We start from the raw sequence: 19,430 nt of genomic DNA, 5'->3' as shown, positions 1-19,430 counted from the left end.
AGAGAGAGAGAGACAGAGACAGAGACAGAGACAGAGAGACAGAGAGAGACAGAGAGAGACAGAGAGAGAAAGAAAGAGAGAGAGGAGAAGCATACACAGAGAAAGAGAGAGAGAGGGAGAGGAGAAGCATGAGAAAGTGAAAGGGGGATTTGAGAGGGAAGAAAGAGAGGAGGAACAATAGGACAAGAGAAAGTAATGGCATATATTTGTTAGAAAAGAAAAAAAAGGAATATACCTGTGAAGATGGGCCTCTAGAAAAGGGTGGGGAAAGCTGTGTGGAGGGGCAACTAAGAACCAAGTATAACGGTTTATATGTACAAAAGAGTCACAGTGAATATATGTCTCTCTGTATGCTAGACAATAAATAAAAAGAGAATCACTGGAGAGATGGTTCAGTGGTCAAGAGCACTTAATTCCGTTGCAATGGACCCGGGTTTGAATCTCAGCACCCATATTCAGTATTCACAACCATCTGCAACTCCAGGCTATGAATGCTAATATCTAAGATGGAATTCACTAGTAGTTCAGTACCCAGAAACTGGAAATTTCTCTTTCAGATAAAAGAATGTGTACTGTTAGCGTGGTCATTTGTTGGGAACCAAGGCAAACCAAGACTTTCTCTGAGGCCCTGGTGAAAAGACAAAGGGAACTTTGGTCTCTGTCCTTGTCAAGGAGGGAACTTGGAACAACCTGACTGATGCCCATGCCTTGGAGAAATCAAGGTTGTAGCTTCTAGGGACCAGATTCTTCTCCCTGTTCTGTGCTTATTAGCTCAAAGCAGTGTTTGAGGCTTCTGGGTTCTCCTTGCCAAAACTGTCTGATTCCTGCTCTGCCAAGCTTGGCCATTTCTCTTCCCCCTATGAACAGTAAATAAGAAACTGCACTTATTTATTGTTTGTTTATTTGTTTTGTTTTTTTGAATCAGGGTGTCTCTGTTAGCTTTGGCTGTCCTGGAACTCAATCTGTGGACGAGGCTGGACTTGAATTCAGAAATAAACCTGCTTCTGTGTCTCATGTGCTGGGATTAAAGGCTTGTGCCAAAACTCCTGGCCCGGTGCTGTACTTCTTAATAAACACAAGTTGGCAAAACTCATCAGCTTATGCAAGACCTCCTATTTCCAGCTACTGTCTTTGTGTCTTTATTTCTTATACCAAGTCTTCCCACTCAACACCTTGTGGTAACCGACCCTTATTCCTACAGTGTGGGCCAGCCCTTTACACTTGGGATGTTGCATTTGAAACTGAGATATAAACCTTTAAAATTGGTGTTGAATATTTACGATGTGAAAGACTCTGAACATAGTAATATAAGTGGCAGAACATTTTTAAACAATGTTCTAAGTGCAAAGGACCCTGAGAGATACAGCGAGGAGTATGGGATTAGTGATTGTAGTTAGGGGTTGAGTGTGCATAACACATAAGAAAGCTTTGAAATTAATTTTTACTTCAAACCATTTGTAATAGGAAAATAAAATCAGGAGTAAGAAAAGCATGAAGACATGAATAGGTAAGTAGCATATAGTAAAGCTCAGAATATGATTTCTATCCTTTTTATACCATCTGAGATCAGTTGTCTGAATAATTGTGCTGCCTACAGTTAGGTGGACCCTCCCATGTCACTTAATAAGACAATCCCTTCTAGACATGCCTAGGGACTAATCTAATCAAAACAATTTTTCCGTTGTGGTTTGTTCTCTTAGATGACGTGAGGCTGTGTCAGTTTGTTGGACTTAATGCGGACCAGTAGAGGTAGAAGGGGTTCATTTTGCCTCACAGTTTGAGTGAATACAGTCAATCACGGCATGGCAGCAGGAGAGTGAGGCAATTTGTCTTATTGCCTCAACAGACAAGATATTCATGTGGAGCCTAGCCACTTGCTTCTTCTGGTGATATTCTGCCTCCTGAACGTTCTATAATCTTCCATACGGTGTTACCAAGTGGGGAGGACATTTCACATTCATATCTCACAACAATACTTGGTTGTTATCCAAATAGAAGAATTTTACTTCTTTATTGTTTTCATTTTTATGTAATTTAGAGAAGAAAAAATGAAGTATTCTATCCCAATTAAAAATAACATTGGTAACTAAACTAGTGAATTATATAATAAGAACACAATCCTGGTTCTGGCCATAGCCTTTTTGGGGGGGGTTCTTATTCATTGTGAGACCATAGAATGCACAGGGGTTCCAACGTTAGCAATCACTTTAGGAAGTTGCATTACCTGTGGCTACTTGGTAAGCTCGGTGTTTACAGAGCGAAATGATTTCCACATTTCATCATTGTTTAACACTTGCCTAAACCTATTCTATAAGGTTCAATGATTGTCTCTTGGTGACTGGTTGGAGAAAGGCAGTAACAAAAGCATTTACACTGTTTTAGCTTACACCATAGGAAAGTTTGAGTGCAGAGTCCTGAAGGTGGATGCTTTGAAATCCTTGATGCCATTTCTTCCTTTACTGCTCAGAGGTTGACCAACAAGACATGGTATTATTCATTGCTGGAATCACACAAAGCCTAGTCAGCCAAGGCACTTTCATAGTGCCTGACCAAAACACCTTGGCAGATGTTTCTGGCTGAGGATGATGGTGTCACCCAGTGACTGCTTAGTACCTTGAATATTTGGTATTCTGTTTTTCATGTAAATCATGGGGAGAATAAAGCAAGCCTTCATGAATGTGCCTTTAAAGGTTACTGAAATTTTGGTAAGGATCTGCCTTATTAACCCCATTGGGCTATTTTCTAGGTTAATTTTTCCACTGATGCTTACTTACTTTGAAGGTCTAGTTGTATTGTATCTTTAACATTTACTGATCAAACAACAATTTAATATTTGTTTCTGAACTCTCCTAGTGTGTGAATTCAGGTAAATCTTCCTAGTGAGTTTTTTTAATGTGGTTAAATCTTATATTTTATTTTACTTTGTTTTTTATTTGGGAAGATATATAGCAACATGCGCTGATTTCCCAAGACTCTGATTCATTTAGTATATGATGTTCACTTAGCATATGCTTAATGTAAAAAAAAAAGCATCCATTAACCTTTTGATTGATCTGTCAATTGATCATTTGATATTGGCTGAATCCAGGAAAATGAAGAACAAGTAGAATGGGCTGATCCATTTCATTTGTACGAACATGGAGGAGTTGTAACCCACTGGGAGTAGGTGAGTGGTGAGTGGGTGTTGCAAGGAAGCCTCTTGTTTGTCGCCAGCTGCTCAGCCCTAATATAATCACATAGAAACTGTATTATTTAAATCACTGCTTGGTCCTTTACCTCTAGCTTCTTACTGGCTAACTCTTACATATTAATTTAACCCATTTCTATTAATATATGTATTGCCACGTGGCAATGGCTTACTGTCAATGTTCCATCTGGTATCTGTATCCGGCAGGGCTACATGGCTTCTCTCTGACTCTGCCTCCTTTCTCCCAGCATTCAGTTTAGTTTTTCTCCCACCTACCTAAGTTCTGCCCTATCAATAAGCCAAGGCAGTTTCTTTATCCACCAATGTTATTCACAGCACACAGAGGGAAATCCCACATCAAATGAGTGAGTACAGAGAACAATTACTAACAGATGCTGGCAGTTTGTTTAACCAATCCTTTCTTCAAGTGTGAGTCTCCTTACAAGAATGGACTTGTCATCATCCCAACAGCAAACAGCAAAAGTCAAAGCAGGAATACCTAACTTTAAGTTTATTAATGACCTTCAAAATAATATATACATGTGTGTGTTTGCCATTATAATTAGAATGTGTACACAAAGAAACATATAATTAAAGGTCAATTGATTAGAAATATTGGGGTTAACCAGCTGTATTAGTGGGGATTCTCTTGGGGGAACAAATTGATAGAACAAATATGTATTTATAATATTATATTTACATATTATAACAAGTATGCAAAAGTGGATTTATTAGGTTGCTTACAAGATAGAAGCTTCAGCAATGGCTATGTATATGCTGGAGATGTTGAGAACCCAGTAGTTGCTCAGTCCATGAAGCTGGATATCTCAGAAGTCATTCAGTATATGCCATTGAGAGTCACAGGTCATCAGTCCACATCAGAAGGAGATCAATGTTTATGTCAGTTGAGGAAGCAATGGGATAGCCCTATTCACTAAGTAGTGAGGGCAGGCAGTCAAGCTCCACTGCTTTTTTCCTCTCATTTCTTAATATCTGACCCTAACTGGAAGGCGCCATTCACTCTTGGTGAGGATTATCCACACTCAGATAATCTTTCCTGGAAATGGCCCCACAGCTCTGATGAGAATATGTGTCAGCTGAGTCTACCACTAGTTAAACTGCTGATCAAAATTACCTATAACACAAAGAAAATTAATGCTTTCTCTGGACAGAGTAGGATGCCTAACAATCTAGAAGTAAGGGTAAGAAAGGCTGACCAAGACAGCTAGAGCAGCTCTATTATGAATTTGGGGTCTTGTGCAGCAAGAAGTGGTATAAAATTGTCCACACAGATATAAAAGAAAACTTCCTGAAAAATGAAATAGGAAAATGAATTTTAGGCAAAACATATTTTAACAATTCAAAATACTTGAACTCAAGTCTAGAAGGCAGGAAGCTCAGTGACAGTATGTTAGCAGAAAGGACTCAGACAGTTAAAGGAATTTGATGGTCATGGTAGTAGGGGTGGGGAAACTGTGGGTCAAGTGTATGCATGTCTCTTTACATATATTATATTATATTCACTGAAGTAGGGATCAAATCAGAAAGAGCTAACATAAGAAAAGGTTATAGTTGAGTTTTAGTCCAGATGAATTTGACATGCACAGAAGCCATTTTGCTTTAAATGTTCACTAGACATTTTAGCTCATAATAAGTCATAATTGTATGCCATATTTACAGAGGAATTTATTTTTACATTGCTATATATTACTTTCATTATCATTATGAGTCAACATTACCTTCTCTGCTTACAAAAGCTATGAAGAACAGAGACAAAAATATAACTGTCACATTGAGTAGCTCAGAGTATAAATATAAGATAGCACTTACATGAAAACAATTATACATAAAAATACATTTAGCAAAAGCCTAACGTATACATCATGAATCACATATGTGAACAAATATCTAATAATGGTGATATTAGTTGAACCACAAAATGCTTCAAGTGTTATGCAAGACTTGAAAGTAGTTTTTGTAAATTATAGACAGAATTAGATGTCCAAGAAAGGCGTTTCTAATTTGAGACCAGAAGTGAAGGAGAAATAGGCTTTGTAATCTATAGTTTTGATGTAATAGATAGCTTCAAAGATGGCATCATATAAACAAATCTGCGCTCACAATGCTTGCTGTTACAAGAATGGCAACTTAACAATATATATCCAGATTTGATTTGATTTCTACTTAACAGGGTTCCCCGGTGTAGAGAACATACCGAAGAGCCACAGAGTGTGGGTTCTCTTTGAAAATGAGCAAACACAACTGGTCTATATGAGACTCTATCCAGCTCATGCTTCAGATTCCTCAGTTACCTAGAAGCAAGTTTACTGAAGATTTATTATTCTTTCTGTAGTTATTAAAAAAACTGAACATATATAAATATACAACCATCCACATTGATATATTTAAAGTGTCTAGATTTTTGTTAGAAAAGCAAAATAGAAAACTATTTGGTGAGCAAGATTGCTCAAAGGCCAATGACTTAGAACAGATTGCCCACTGAAACACAGCAAAGCACAGATGTCAACTACATACATGATATTAAACTTTTCTGATTATCATAATGGAACAGTAAAGGAAGCAGGTAAAGTTAATAAAAACATTTCATGCTTATTTGTTCATATATACGAATCATTTCATTTGAACATGAAAATGTATTATGAGATATTTTAGCAGGTTTTCCTACTTTCTATAAAATTCTTTACTTTCTGTGTGTAAAACATTTCAAACCAGACTGGACGCATGAATATTGAAAACAAGAAAGGAAGCTAAGACATTAGACAGCAAGAATGCAATAGACTACTTACATTTTTGGCTACCATGGTTGGGTTACCACAGGCAAGTTGGCTCCTACCTATGCTTTCCAAACCCTCCACAGATCAATGCTTTGATTCCTCTGGGAAAGAAATTCAGAGCTCTAGGAGAAATATGAAAGGAAGACAAAGAAAAGGAAATTAAATTTTTTCATTCTATGTTTTCTGTTGAACAAAGTGTTAGATGTTTATGCTTATTACTTAATTAAGCCACTTCACCAGCTATTTGCGGAATTACGTGGATATATAAATAAATTTAGAGACAAGTCTAAATTTCTATGCATAAAATCCAATGAACAAAGAAATTGAAGTTCAGAGCAATTAAGTAAATTGCCTAAGACTACACACATTGAGTGGGCAACAGACCCTGGAGTCTGACTTAGATCGTCAGTCTCATTCCACAGGTTGAACTTTGACCACACTTTTCTGTTTGGTAAAGTACACTTCTAGTGCTACATAATCCAATCTCTGTAGAATGTGTGAGCTTGTGCTCTGCAGGCAAAACATGTGGTTGGCCAGATCCTGTAATAAAAAAAATATTAGGGAGAGGACATTTTTATTTTTATTGAAACTTCATATAATGCATTCTGATCATGGTTTTCTCTCCCCCATCTCCTCTCATATCTTTCTCACCTCCCTACCCACTCAACTCCATGCCTTTTGTAAAACAAAAGGACAAACAAATAAACCAGAAAAAATAAATAAATAAACAAAAAAGCACAACAAACACACATAGACACACACAAACATAAAATCCCCCAAAACACATAATCAGAAACCACACTATATAAGCAAAGGACCAGTGAGATTGTTTTAAAAGCCAAAACAAAGCAATTTTGAAACAAAAACCTACAAAAATACCATTGAGTTCCTTTGTTTTGGCCTTCACTACTGGCCTTAATTTTGGTTTACATACTTTGTGAGACTCCATTGGAGAAATTATATTTTTAATAATTATAGTAGATATTAACTGGAGATGGCATCTTGGTTAAGGATGGGGGATCATGTCCCCTACCTCAACATAGTTCTGGGAGCCTATCTGGCTTGAACCTCCGGCAGCCCTGTGGATGCTGCCAAAGTCTCTATGAGTTCATAAGTTTATCAGTCTTGGGGGACAGTTTTCTTGGTTTCATCATCCAGTCTTTATGACTCTTCTGCATATCTTGATGAGCCCTTACAAGATGGGTTTGATGAAGACATCTCATTTAGGACTGAATGTTCCAGAACTCTCACGCTCTGAACGTTGTTCGTTTGTGGGTCTCTGTGTTAGTAGGGAGAGAATTATTTTAAAGACATGTTGTTTAGTCTACTTTCTGTTATGTACTGAAGTTGAAGTAAAGAAATCTCAACTTTAATATAAGCTTTTCATTTAATCCATGAATATGCCGTAAAATTACTTTGAGGTTTCATTATTACAAACATCTAATAAGTGAAAAAGAAATCAAGATCTTCCCATAGATGTCTGAAACCATAGTATCAAAGCTGTGCCTACAAAACTATGGTAAGTTTAAATTTATAAATTAAACAGAATAATAGATGGACAGTGATAGTAAATAGAAATGATAATAGAAGTTATTTAAAACTCATGCAGTACTTGTTTCTAAATTTTTCATTTAATTCTTTCATCCCATTAATTCAGGTAAGTAAAGCATCAAAAGAAGCAGAGAGAGCTGGGCTCTCTTACTGCTTGTGTTACTTTCCATTACTACAAAGATATCTGAACCCAAGCATGGTGGCATGCATCTGTAATCCTAGTAATTATTAGAAAACTAAGTAAAAAGCATAGTGATTTTGAGGTCAGTCTACGCTACATAGTGGGACGTTTATCTTTGTGCAAAAATAAGAATCTTCAGGTTCAGTGAGAGCCCTTGGTTCAAAAACTAATATGGAGAGCAATAGAGAAAGACACCCAACATATATGCACTTCTGGCCTCCATGGGTGAGGATGCACTTGCAAGCACACATAAAACACAAACAAATACAATAAATAAATCAAATAAAGACATTTTTCCTCTGTGGGCTCTTGTTTTTCTGTACTTAGCCTTTTTCTCACTGATGCCGTGCAATCAGCAGGCCTTTGGGTTGTGGGGCATGTATGAAGTGTCAGGAATAAGCCAGGCTAGAGTTATTCTTCAAGCATTTGCCCCTTCTAGCAATAACACATCTATACTTTTTATATTGTTCCTGACCAATCAAACTTCCCTACACAATCTAAAATCATGTTAAGTAAAACATGTCTAACCTTACATCCTTTTGACTGAAAATATATTTGGACTTTTCTTGATGGGTAGGAGTTTGGTTTTCTTATCATCAAGAAGAAAAAGATAGAGCTGCCATAAAATACATTCATACTAAATACTTATTTATCTGCTTTAATATATTAATGTGTTCAATTATTTAAAATGAAACTTACATTTAACTTTGTTGATTTAATTGTAAACACACTGAACAAGGAAACTTGACTTGGGTAACTGTTTTATCACTTGTCACTAATTTTGTTGCCTCCTTTGGAGTCTGTGCCAGTTCTAAATGAGGAAAATTAAGCAATCATAACACAATAACACCTATGTTTTTGCTTATCAGAAAGTAAAAGAAGTTGCTGGACTGTGGGTGTGAGTAGGATAGCAGGCGGTACGGATGAGGCAGTTTGAGCTTTGACACCTTGCACCTACACTTAGGGTACAAGCAGATTCAAGATTTATGTCATGTAGCATTCAGTCATGCTGAGTTTATATAAGATAAAAAGAAAACAATTAGTCTTTTGCCTCTGAATGAAATGCTGTCTAGGGTAGTTGTACGGCTGGCACCAAAGAACATCATTTGACATCCAATGCTGAAATGGAGTCAGAGACTCAAAGAGACTCCAATAGGAGCTGTAAAACTGTGGTCATTTAAAAGTGTAAATCTGGTGTATCTTTCAAGCATTAGAAACAGACATTCTCTTTGGCAGCTATCAGGAGAAATGTGTCTTAGCAAATTTCCTGACTGCACTAAAGTATTCAGCATTTACTTAAAGATTTTGAAGGCATGGCCCAAATTGTAATGAGCATACTTGTTATTGGCACCAAATTTCTTCTTTCCAGGAAACAGATGTAAGAGTAAAGCTGAAAGTGATAAAATTTTTCATTTTTCATCAGTATAGAAAACCATTCAGGGATTCTTTTCCACTCCTACTGCTGTCGTTCACAGCACACATTTTAGCAATACTTCTTATTCATGCACAAGAACAAGCCGCAGCTGAAGCACCATTACGATGGCAGATCGCCATAGCTATGTAATCCAATCTACATCCCGACTGTTTCAATAGCATAATGCTTTTGACTGCAACCAGCCAGCCAAACTGCAAATCTGAATAACTGATGTTAACATTTAGATAAAACTCAAAAGTGACAGCACCTGGGAAGAATAGGATTTGACACGAGTCTAAATCCAGCGAAGTATAATATTTTGTTCCGGTTCCCCTAGAGGATAAACCTCCCAACTCTAGAGTTGTTTTGGGTCTGTACCAAGATAGACTGAGCAGCTAAAGAAAGATTCATTACTTATCCTGTCCCAAAGGCTGCTTCCCTTTAACTGCTTCCTAGGGGTTTAGTCCTTAGCCTTGCTAGCACTGTTGGGTGTAGTGTATTATTTGCTCAATCAATCAATGATTTTAGCCAAATTCCTTACTTGACTTTTTTGTTACTGTTGTTCTGATTTTATTGGTCTTGATCAGAATTTGGAGTGAATTCACTAAATCAGCTGGTTTTACTATTGGTTGTGACTGTCTTGGCTTGTGAGGAGCTTTCAGTAGAGCTAGAAAACCACACACTGTTCCTAGTGGGTCCAGTAGATACATGTGGAAACCTATGAATATTTATAAAGATCTACCTCTGCCTCTTGCTGTTAATTCATGTTTGTATTAGGAAAGAGAGTTTGCAAAACCTTTTTTTTCTGACAGAAGTAGTCACAAGATTCTCTTTGCTGTATTATTTTCGTTATCATCAGCGTCATTATTCAACATGAACAGTGGAAAATTAACTAATCCATGAAGATGATGAATGTTCATCTTTATTTCTTCCCATTTTATGCTAGGGAAAAATCAAATGAACAGTTTTATTTCTTCCTAAGTGAGGGTTATGAGTGTGCTCTTGAGTACATGGTATATGTTGTGAAATAGAAGAGTGTCTGGTAGTTTTCAGTGAAAAGTCTGTCAGCTTTTACTGTTACAGCACTTACTGCTCCACCGAATTCTCTAGCAACCCTTTCTCCCCACCACTCCTCTCACTTCTGTTTCTCCTCTTTCTTATCATTCTCCATACCCTTTTTCTTCTCTTTCCCCTCTGTGTCCTTCGTCTCCTAGTTTCTTCTCTCCATCCACTTTTATTATTGTGTTTAACATAGTCCAAACATATAGTATTGTTTTCCAGATTATATCCTGGGATGCTACTGTACAGCTCATTTGTGTATCTAAACAGGTGGTCCTAAGAGAAGATCAAAAGTACGAAGGATCTTTGGTATTGTGACAGACTTAAAAGATCAAGATCATAAAGTTTGAGCATGAGCTAACTATCCTTTCTCCTGCCTCGCTACTGACTGTTCAGATTTTTATTAGACCATCAGGTGGTTGAGACAGGCAAAGTATCATAGCTTCACAGAGTTAAACAAATGCAGCATAAACAAAAGTAACACATCTTAAAATAATATTCACAACAATTCTCCATATGGCAGCTTCGCTGTCCTGGAATTGCTTATGGGATTGCTCCATGGGGATAATATATCAATAATGGGTGAATCGCACAAATGGCAACCCAGCTCAATAAACCTACATAGAACATTTAGTGCTTGGCATGGGCCTGGGTGTCAGTGGCTGATAAAAATGCAATAAATCATCTGCATATCCAAAGATTTAACAGCAGTTCCCAGCAACCTCATCAGTTTTTTGGTGGTTAACTCAGCATTTTCTCCCGATTTAAGAAAGTTAAAAATCATCATATAAATTTAATCATTTTAATTAAAGTCTAGTCTTAGTTTTTTCTTTTTACTAGTGCATGTATTCAGACAGAGAGAGATCACATTATTTCTATTATTTTATTCTTTTTTGGAGTTAATGAAAAATTCAGCCTGTAGGTTCTGATATTGGTTGGAAAACATAGCTTAAGCACCATTTTAGTCAGGGATTCTGGTCCCCATTTTCTCATCTAGTTTGCCTATTAGGAAGATCATAAGTTGTTGAAAATGCATTAATTTCTATATGAGAATTGAAATTAGTTATCATTAGTTTCCAACCTGATGAAGCTACACTTTAATACATGACATCTCATATGCAGTAAAGGAGAACTTGTGTTGTTAATCCACGTCTTTGATGCTTTCTGTCATAGCACCACACTGATCTTTTTTGGGGGGAGGTTCTATAAACCAGTAGATAATGTCCAGATACTATAAGAGGACTGTTGTTGGAATACACTTCTTCAAAAGACAATTTTATAACATTTTATTTGTATGTGTGTGGGGGACTATGGGGAGGTAAGGCTTGCCACAGGATGTTAGTGGATGGCAGAGGACAGTTCAATAGAGTTGGTTGTCTTCCACCGTGTGGTTTTCAGCGACCAAACTCAGTTCCTTAGTCTTGAAGACAGATACATGAGTACTGAGTCATCTCCAGTGACACAGCCAGGTAAAGGCAGAGTAGAAACTGGTCACTGCCACTCCCAAGGAAGGCTTTGATTTACGGTTCATCCCTTGTTACATCTGCTGTCCAACATTTCCAGGCTACACTAAACTCAAGCTTCTCTGAGACTCACAGAAATGTTTAATGTTAGACTCAACACTTTACAGGAGTTCCAAACAAATTATAACCTTTGGTTTCCAGCTGCTACAGTTGTATGACAACACGGGACAGTTCCTTTGTAATGCTGACACCATCAAAATAAATGTGGCAACATACTGAAGAAAAGAACTAGCAGGTATTTTTTTTTTAATCTGGAAATATTCATGAAATATCAGAAAGAAGTAGAGACTTAGTTGGAGCCCAAAAAACAGTCATGAGATAGCTCTTTAAAGTAACAGCATGAAATGATGGTTATTAGAGAAACTCAAGAATTCAACAAAATGATGAATCCATAGCAACACCTTAACTTTTGTAGAGTGCGAATCAGGCTAACAGAGTGAATGGATCTGTATGACCATTTTCACAAAGACAGTATGAAATCTGATCAATAGATAATATACAGTAACCATTGCTTATATGTATTTATAAGTAAGTATCTATAAATAATATTAAGTGTAATATATTTACAAATAATATTTATGAATAAATATTCATATGTAAATATATGATTTTATATTTATATTTGCATATATAAAATCAAGTAGCCCATTGCACTTGAAAACACGAGCCAAGCACCTACTTGCTCAAACCATCATGGCACACATATTTGCCTGCTGATTCTTCAGTGATTTCTTCTGATACCAGTTTCCATGTGCTTGTTGGGTAGATTTCCTTTAGCTTTGCTTCTGACTTTTATGCTAGTGCCCACCTAGCAATTCTTGACATTGCACAGGTGACTTTTATTAATTTATTTAACTTAAATCTAAATAAAGGGCATTTTTTACTTCACTATAGATTCCCTCCTCCTCCCCAAAAATAATATTCCCTAACTTATCTTGCATTCAGGATGATTAGGAGCTATCTTCCAATAGTTTTTTGGTGGTGTAAATGATTGCCTCTCTCTTTGTTCACACAGATAGAGTTATAGAAAAAAATTATGGCTGCTTTTTCTCACATGGTTTAGAATCTACCGAATGTTATAGAGCTCTTTTTTCAAATATCAAAGTTAATACCTGGGAAGAAGTATCTTCGATGGCATTGTCTTGAGGCTGGCTCAAAGATGTAAGTGACAGTGTTGGATTCTGAGAGAAATTTCAAAGTTGGATTAATTTATATTTCTTTAATTTACATTCACATGATCCTTGGTTTTGTAACCCAGTAAAGTTTCTACAAAGTTCAAACTTCTACAGTGATGGTGGTGGGCTGGATTGAGTGAGGCTTCAGAAAACAAAGAAAAATGTGTCTTTTTTTCTCTCTGCATGATATAACTTTATCTGCCTTTTCTCCTGAACTGCCATTATAATTCTATGTCACATAGTCACATCAGGGCTCTAATATAAATGTGTCACTACTGACCTTGCCACTGGAGTCTTACACTTAGAATATTTACACCTCCATGACTTTGTAAGCCAGTAGAAACAACCAAAACATTCGAAAAGATGTGACTCATGCCAACTTCTCTTGCAGAGCTTACATTTTCAGGTAAGTAATGGAATCCCATTCTTATCTTAAATCTTAGGTTCTAGGAACTCTGGAAAAAATAGGTGGCCTTCCCAGAAGCCCAGCCCTGAATTGTGAGTTGGAATTTCAGCCTACTGATCTATCATATCTACCATAAAATGAAAATTAGAAACTGAAGCCAACAAGTTCAAGATACTTAAAAGAAAACAATGCTGAAGTTACATATTCTCAACCTATTGAATGAATGTGTGAAAACATTTTTCCAAGACAGGAATCTATACTTAGTCTATACTCATGTCAGAGATGAGAGAGTTTGACAAATCCACAAAACTGAAAATAGTTCGGTGTGCTGGTGGGGTACAAGCAACCAGGGAAAAGATTAAGGATAGAGTGAGAGAGAGCCAGGTCAAAGGGCTGGATGCCTGCTAGTCAGCAGCCCATTAAGAGTTGTCAACTCTTATGGAGTGATGGTGGCACATGCCTTTAATCCCAGTACTCTGGGAGGCAGAGGTAGGAGGATCTCTGGGAGTTCAAGGCCAGCCTGTTCTACAGAGTGAGTTCCAGGACAGATTCCAAAGCTACACAGAGAAATCTTGTCTAGAAAAACCAAAGCAAACCAAACAAAACAAAAACAAAGAAACAAAAAGAATGTTAACTCTTGATGGCCATGGTAGCACACCACTTCAATCCCAGTGCTTAGGACACAGAGGCAGGAGGATACCTCTGAGTTCCAGGCTACTCTGATCAATATAGTTATTGTGAAATATTACTTTAACCTGGCAAAGTTGTGTTACATTTATTTATGTTGCAGAGTATTAATTTGACTTTGCAAGGGTGTGTTCTAGTTGTTTCTGTTGCCTTTGTTAATGGTGTGAAGTTGTGCTACATTAGTTTATGTTTCATTTGTTTAATTATACAAACATCTGTTGCTGTTTCACCAAGCCTGCCTAAGGCACCTGATTGATCTAATTAAAAGCTGACCCATCCATAGCTAGGCAGGAGAGGAATAGGCAGAGCTGACAGGCAGAGACAATAAGTAGAAGATCTAGGCTTAAAGGAGAAGGAGGAGAGGACGAGGGAAAAAGAGAAGAAGATCCCTGAGCCTGTCAGTCAACTTTGATAGAGTAGTACATACAGAATGAAAGAAAGGTAAAAAGTCCTGAAGCAAAATGTAGACGAAGAAAAACAGGTTAAGTTATTAGAGCTAGCCAGAAATGAGCATAAGGTAAGACTGCATTCACAACTAATATTAAGTCTCCATGGCATGATTTGGGAGCTGGCGAATGGCCTAAAGGAAAAAGCCTGATACTCATAGAGATCTCCAAGAAAGACTCTGTCCAGTGAATAAATATTGTTGGTAATTGTAGACATTCTCGAGGAAGCCCTGGATTTCTCCACTTCTCCTCCATAGTCTAACCAGAATAAATATTCTTCTTGTTTTGAAGCAGAACTGACAAGCACCTCATGACATCAGGCCTAGTGGCAGAGAACCCAGAGACATAAAACTCTCACTGTGCTCAGACAACCAGAAAAAAAAAAAACAAAAACAACAAACCCTGAAATCGGTGAATTTTTACCAAAGTGAAGCAGAGGCTCCTATGCCTTCAGGGAGCAACACAGAGAACTGTCCTCATTTAAGAAAGATCGCAAGGGCTGTACATACGGGAGGAATGCTTTCAGACACTGTCCTTTGCCCCTAACAGCTTTGTTTCCACTTGTGAACTCAGGGGCACCTGTGGTTACCTGCTCAAGACCTGCACAAGGTCAAGGCAGTCAACTTTCAAGGATAAGAAGAGGCTCACATGGCCCATCCCTCACCAAGGAGCTGCTGGCAGATAGCAGCAAGTGGGGGAGTATCATTCAGTTTCCTTTCTATCACTGTGACAAGCATCATGACCAAACCCAGCTTAGGGCTTATTTGTCTTATCCTTCCATATCACAATCCATCACTGAGGGAAGAAAAGGCAGAAAGTCAAGCAGGAATTTTAGAAACCCTGGAGCAAGGCTGCTGGCTGGATTGCCCATTGGCTTGCTCAGCTAACTTTGTTATGCAGTCCAGACTGACCTGCCTAGGCATGATCTTGTTCACAGTAGATTGGGCTGTCCTGTATCAATCAAGAAATGTACTATATAGATCTAGCCACAGGCCAATGCATCTGTGCAATTTCTTGATTGAAGTTCCCTCTTTCCGGTGACTTTAGGTTGTACCAAGTTGAGAATAAAAACTACCCAACGTACAGAGGGAAAGTCAGCCATGTGGATTTAAGGAGTTAACAAGAAAAAAAAAGAGAAAGCAAGAAGTTGGGAGGGTGAATTGTTAGGCGTAGAGAAAGGTGGAGGAGGGGTGAGTGTGGGGTGGTTGTGATCAAAATACATTGTAAACACATATAAACTTTCAGAAATAAGTAAAAATAGATTTAAAAGTTTATCAGTAATAACAATATGCTCCTTTCTGTAAAGGTCCCATGGTATCTGTCATGTTGGATGGAAGAGAGATTTTAAGGAAGAGATGTGTTTATGTTTTATGAGGTAATAGTAAAAACCCACTTTTTATTAGCCTTTCATCCTGCTAGAAATGTTATTTAACAAGGCCACCAAGGATAATAACAATGGAAATTACCTTCATGGAATAATTTCTAGGCATCCTCTTAAGGAAAATTTGACTTGGGAAAGCCTGTTAAGCATCATCAGCAGAGATTAAACATGTCTATCTGCGAAACGAGATATGGACTTTTTCGTTGTTCCTTAAAGGCACCCATCTTTATCACCGCTCCTAGCTTTTTAGCCTCAGGGAAGAGTAGATTTTCCTGTTCTATTCTCAGTTTGTTTGTTATAATTCAAATATTAAAGATATGTAAACAGTAAATAGTTGATGATTATGAGTGAATACATGTACTTCTTGACCGAGAACCATTTATTTCACTTTAGCTTTTTTTGTTTTGTTTTATTTTCTGAGGAAGCATCTTTGCTTCCTTAACAAACGCTTGGCTGTTCTCTAACCTCATTCACAGTTAGTTTTCAGGGTTCATTGTTTAGATTGACAAGTAAGTCAGGACAAAAATCTTTAACTTTCTGCTGGCTTCTCCTCAAAATATGTGGAGAATGATTTGCATGTTTATTAGATCTATTTAGACCTTTTAATCTTTATCTTCTTCTCCTGTTTTACTAATTATTCCACATTATGCGTTTTGTTGTAATTGATCTGAAGTTATTTAAGCAGAATGAATTTTTCTAATGCTTTTTTAAAATAATTAATATTTCTCATTTAAGAAAAAATTATATTATGAAACTGTATGTTACTCTGTGGGCCTCAGTTTGATTATCAATTTACCCAGCTATACCTTTGGCTTTCAACTGTGCTGTCATTTAGGGAAGCTGCTGGTTCTCCACCTTCTTGCGTTTGATTCTACAATTAAAATATGAACCTCTAGAGCAAAAATTCCAGTAGAGCATTTGTGAACAGCGAGGGCAGCACATATCCAAGAGTGCTCACATTTATGGCATGTGAAGGCACATAGAAGAGGGCTTAGTTTATATTAGTCTTTTGTATTTTTACATCTGAGTGGTGGAGTCAATGGAAACCAGCCCTAATTATTGCTTTATAGGCGGACGATGGTTTCCATCACTGGCACATACTGAAGCAAACCTTCAGGGAGTAACACAGGACTGGCCTCCTGTTTTCTGTTACTCCACAAATCAAAAAAAGATTGGGAGTTCTGATGAATCTTTTATTTTATTTCATTGCCTACACAACACCCTGCCAAATTACTTTACAATAAATAATAAAAGTCACCGAGAACTATGTGTTTATTCTCACCACCAATCCAAATAAAAGGTTTTTCGGTAAATGGGTTATTTCTAATAAAGCACAAAGCTTGAAGAAAAATAATGAAAGCAAATTTGCCTCACAGTTTTTATGTTACTGGAATGCATAAAACAGCAGAAGAAGTTCAACTCATGGAGATATAGATTTAAAGATTCTAGAAAATCTAAAGGCAACAAAAGAAATTCTACGTGTAACCCTTCATCTTAAAAATGTCATCTAATGAATAAAAATTACTATTAGGATAGCATGATGCTATTCAGATTCTCCACAATACTGGGTCTCTGAAATCTAACTCGTTGGGTATGTTAGAATAACATTGTTTTTAATGCGCTAAAATAAAACAAGCATTAGATGCTAAATGAAAAAAGACTGGCCTTAATAGCAAACAGAGCTTAATGTTACCATACACACTTTCTCAATAGGAAAATAAGTTAATGAGGTCATTCTTATGCAAAAACACGGGGAACATCAAAGTCTTGTTACTGCTAAGCACACGTCCGTTCACTTCTCTTCAAAACACAGAATTGCTTATATTTGTTTCGGCTGTTACTGCTTCCTCTCCATTATCAGTTACTAGGCCTCTTTCACTTACAAAGAAGCCAAGATAGGAAATGATTAAATTACTATTTCATGATATAGAATGCTTGTGTCTATGCCAAGATTTAGCTAGTCACAGGAATAATTTTCCATCAGAGATGGTGACTCCACTTCTCTTGCTTCCTAGGTGGAGTGGTACTGTAAAGCCACAGAAACGTGATGACCAGGGAATGGGCAAATACGGCATCTGGAAGTTATTTCAATCTTGCAGGATGTTAACGCAAGTGTATTTGGGTAATTAATTGATTTAGCACATTTAAGGGACATTTCTTCTCAATTACAATGCTGCGTGTGAAATAATGGCTCACTAAAGGAGCAGGGTATTTTCCACGGCTAAGGTTGCCATTATGCTGTTTCCTTCTCCCTCAGTGGATGATGCAGGCACTTAAGCTGGGGCTTAAGCTGTAAAATGTGTCTTAAAATTGCTGGTCAATGGGATATTGGATAACTTTCTAGAAATTTTCAAAAGATCTGCTCCTAATACATTAAATTATATGGCTTCAGATGTATTTAGTTATTTTGCTTTACTATTTCAGTGACGTCCCTCACCTAATAATTCAAACACCTCTTAAATGACCGAACAACCATTAGGATATGCACAGATTCTATAAGCTGGAGGTTACAAGACTATTTTACAGAGTCAAGAATTTTTAGAATGCTAAGGCTTCCTCTATTATGTGTTAAATGGCCACTTTACTGAGAGACGAAACGGGACACGGAGTTCAGTCCAGTGTTAGAATGGCTGTGAACCAAACCAAACCGAAATAAAATAAAACAAACAAAACATAACAGCAATATTAGTTCCTGTGTCAGAAAGCGTTAAGCATGTTATGGATGCTGGAGTGTTTAACTGAAGTAGAAAATAATTGGAAGATAAATAAACAGACAGCAAAAGTTCTAAAATCTGCAGCTACAGATAGAATTAGAAAAACTGTCTGAACAAAATATCAGCCTTTGTTCTTAGGAATGTTTCCCATCTCCTAGTCAGTCTAATAGTTACAAGTAAATAAGAAATACAACTATACAAAATGCTGGGAATGGCTGGGTAGTGGTGGTACACGCCTCTCATTCCAGCACCCTGGGAGCAAGAAGCAGGCAGATCTCTGAGAATTTGAGGCAATCCCCATCCACAAAGTGATTTCCAGAAAAGCCAAAACTGTTACACAGAGATATCCTGTCTCATGAAAAAAACAAAAAACAAAACAAAAAAGTTGGGAAAGGTACTCATCAGCCATGTGAGGATTTATGAGTATCTAGAATAAGCCAAGCACAAGGAGTCATTGTTTGCTTAAAGACATAAACAAATAAGTTTATGAAAACATGAGAAGGCAGTAACAGGGTGCTTGAAGAACTCATCAGAGGGGGACCAGGGAGCAGGGGCAGCAGAAGAGGACTCACAAATAATATTTATGATGACAAGCTTTCGAGACAGATTGAGAGAAAGGAAGTGTCATTTTAAAAGTCAAGTCATGCCAAGTTGTGGTGGCACACACCTTTAATCCCTGCACTCAAGAGGCAGAGATGGAAAGATTTCTGAGTTCAGGCCAGCCTGGTCTACAGAGTGAGTGAGTTCCAGGACAGAAGCCAAAGCTACAGAGAAACCCTGTCTCAAAAACAAAAAACAAAAACAAAATAAAAGTTGAGTCCCTCGTCATAGTTCATCACTTTCTTTCTGATGAATTCACCCATTTCCAAGTTTGGGCCAGAATGAGTCATTTAGCCTTTCTTTTTTAAAAA

This window comes from Microtus ochrogaster, linkage group LG9, assembly GCF_000317375.1.
Source record: "Microtus ochrogaster isolate Prairie Vole_2 linkage group LG9, MicOch1.0, whole genome shotgun sequence".
NCBI lineage: Eukaryota > Metazoa > Chordata > Mammalia > Rodentia > Cricetidae > Microtus > Microtus ochrogaster.
The sequence above is the reverse complement of the archived record's forward strand: the minus strand, read 5'-3'. Positions refer to the sequence as shown.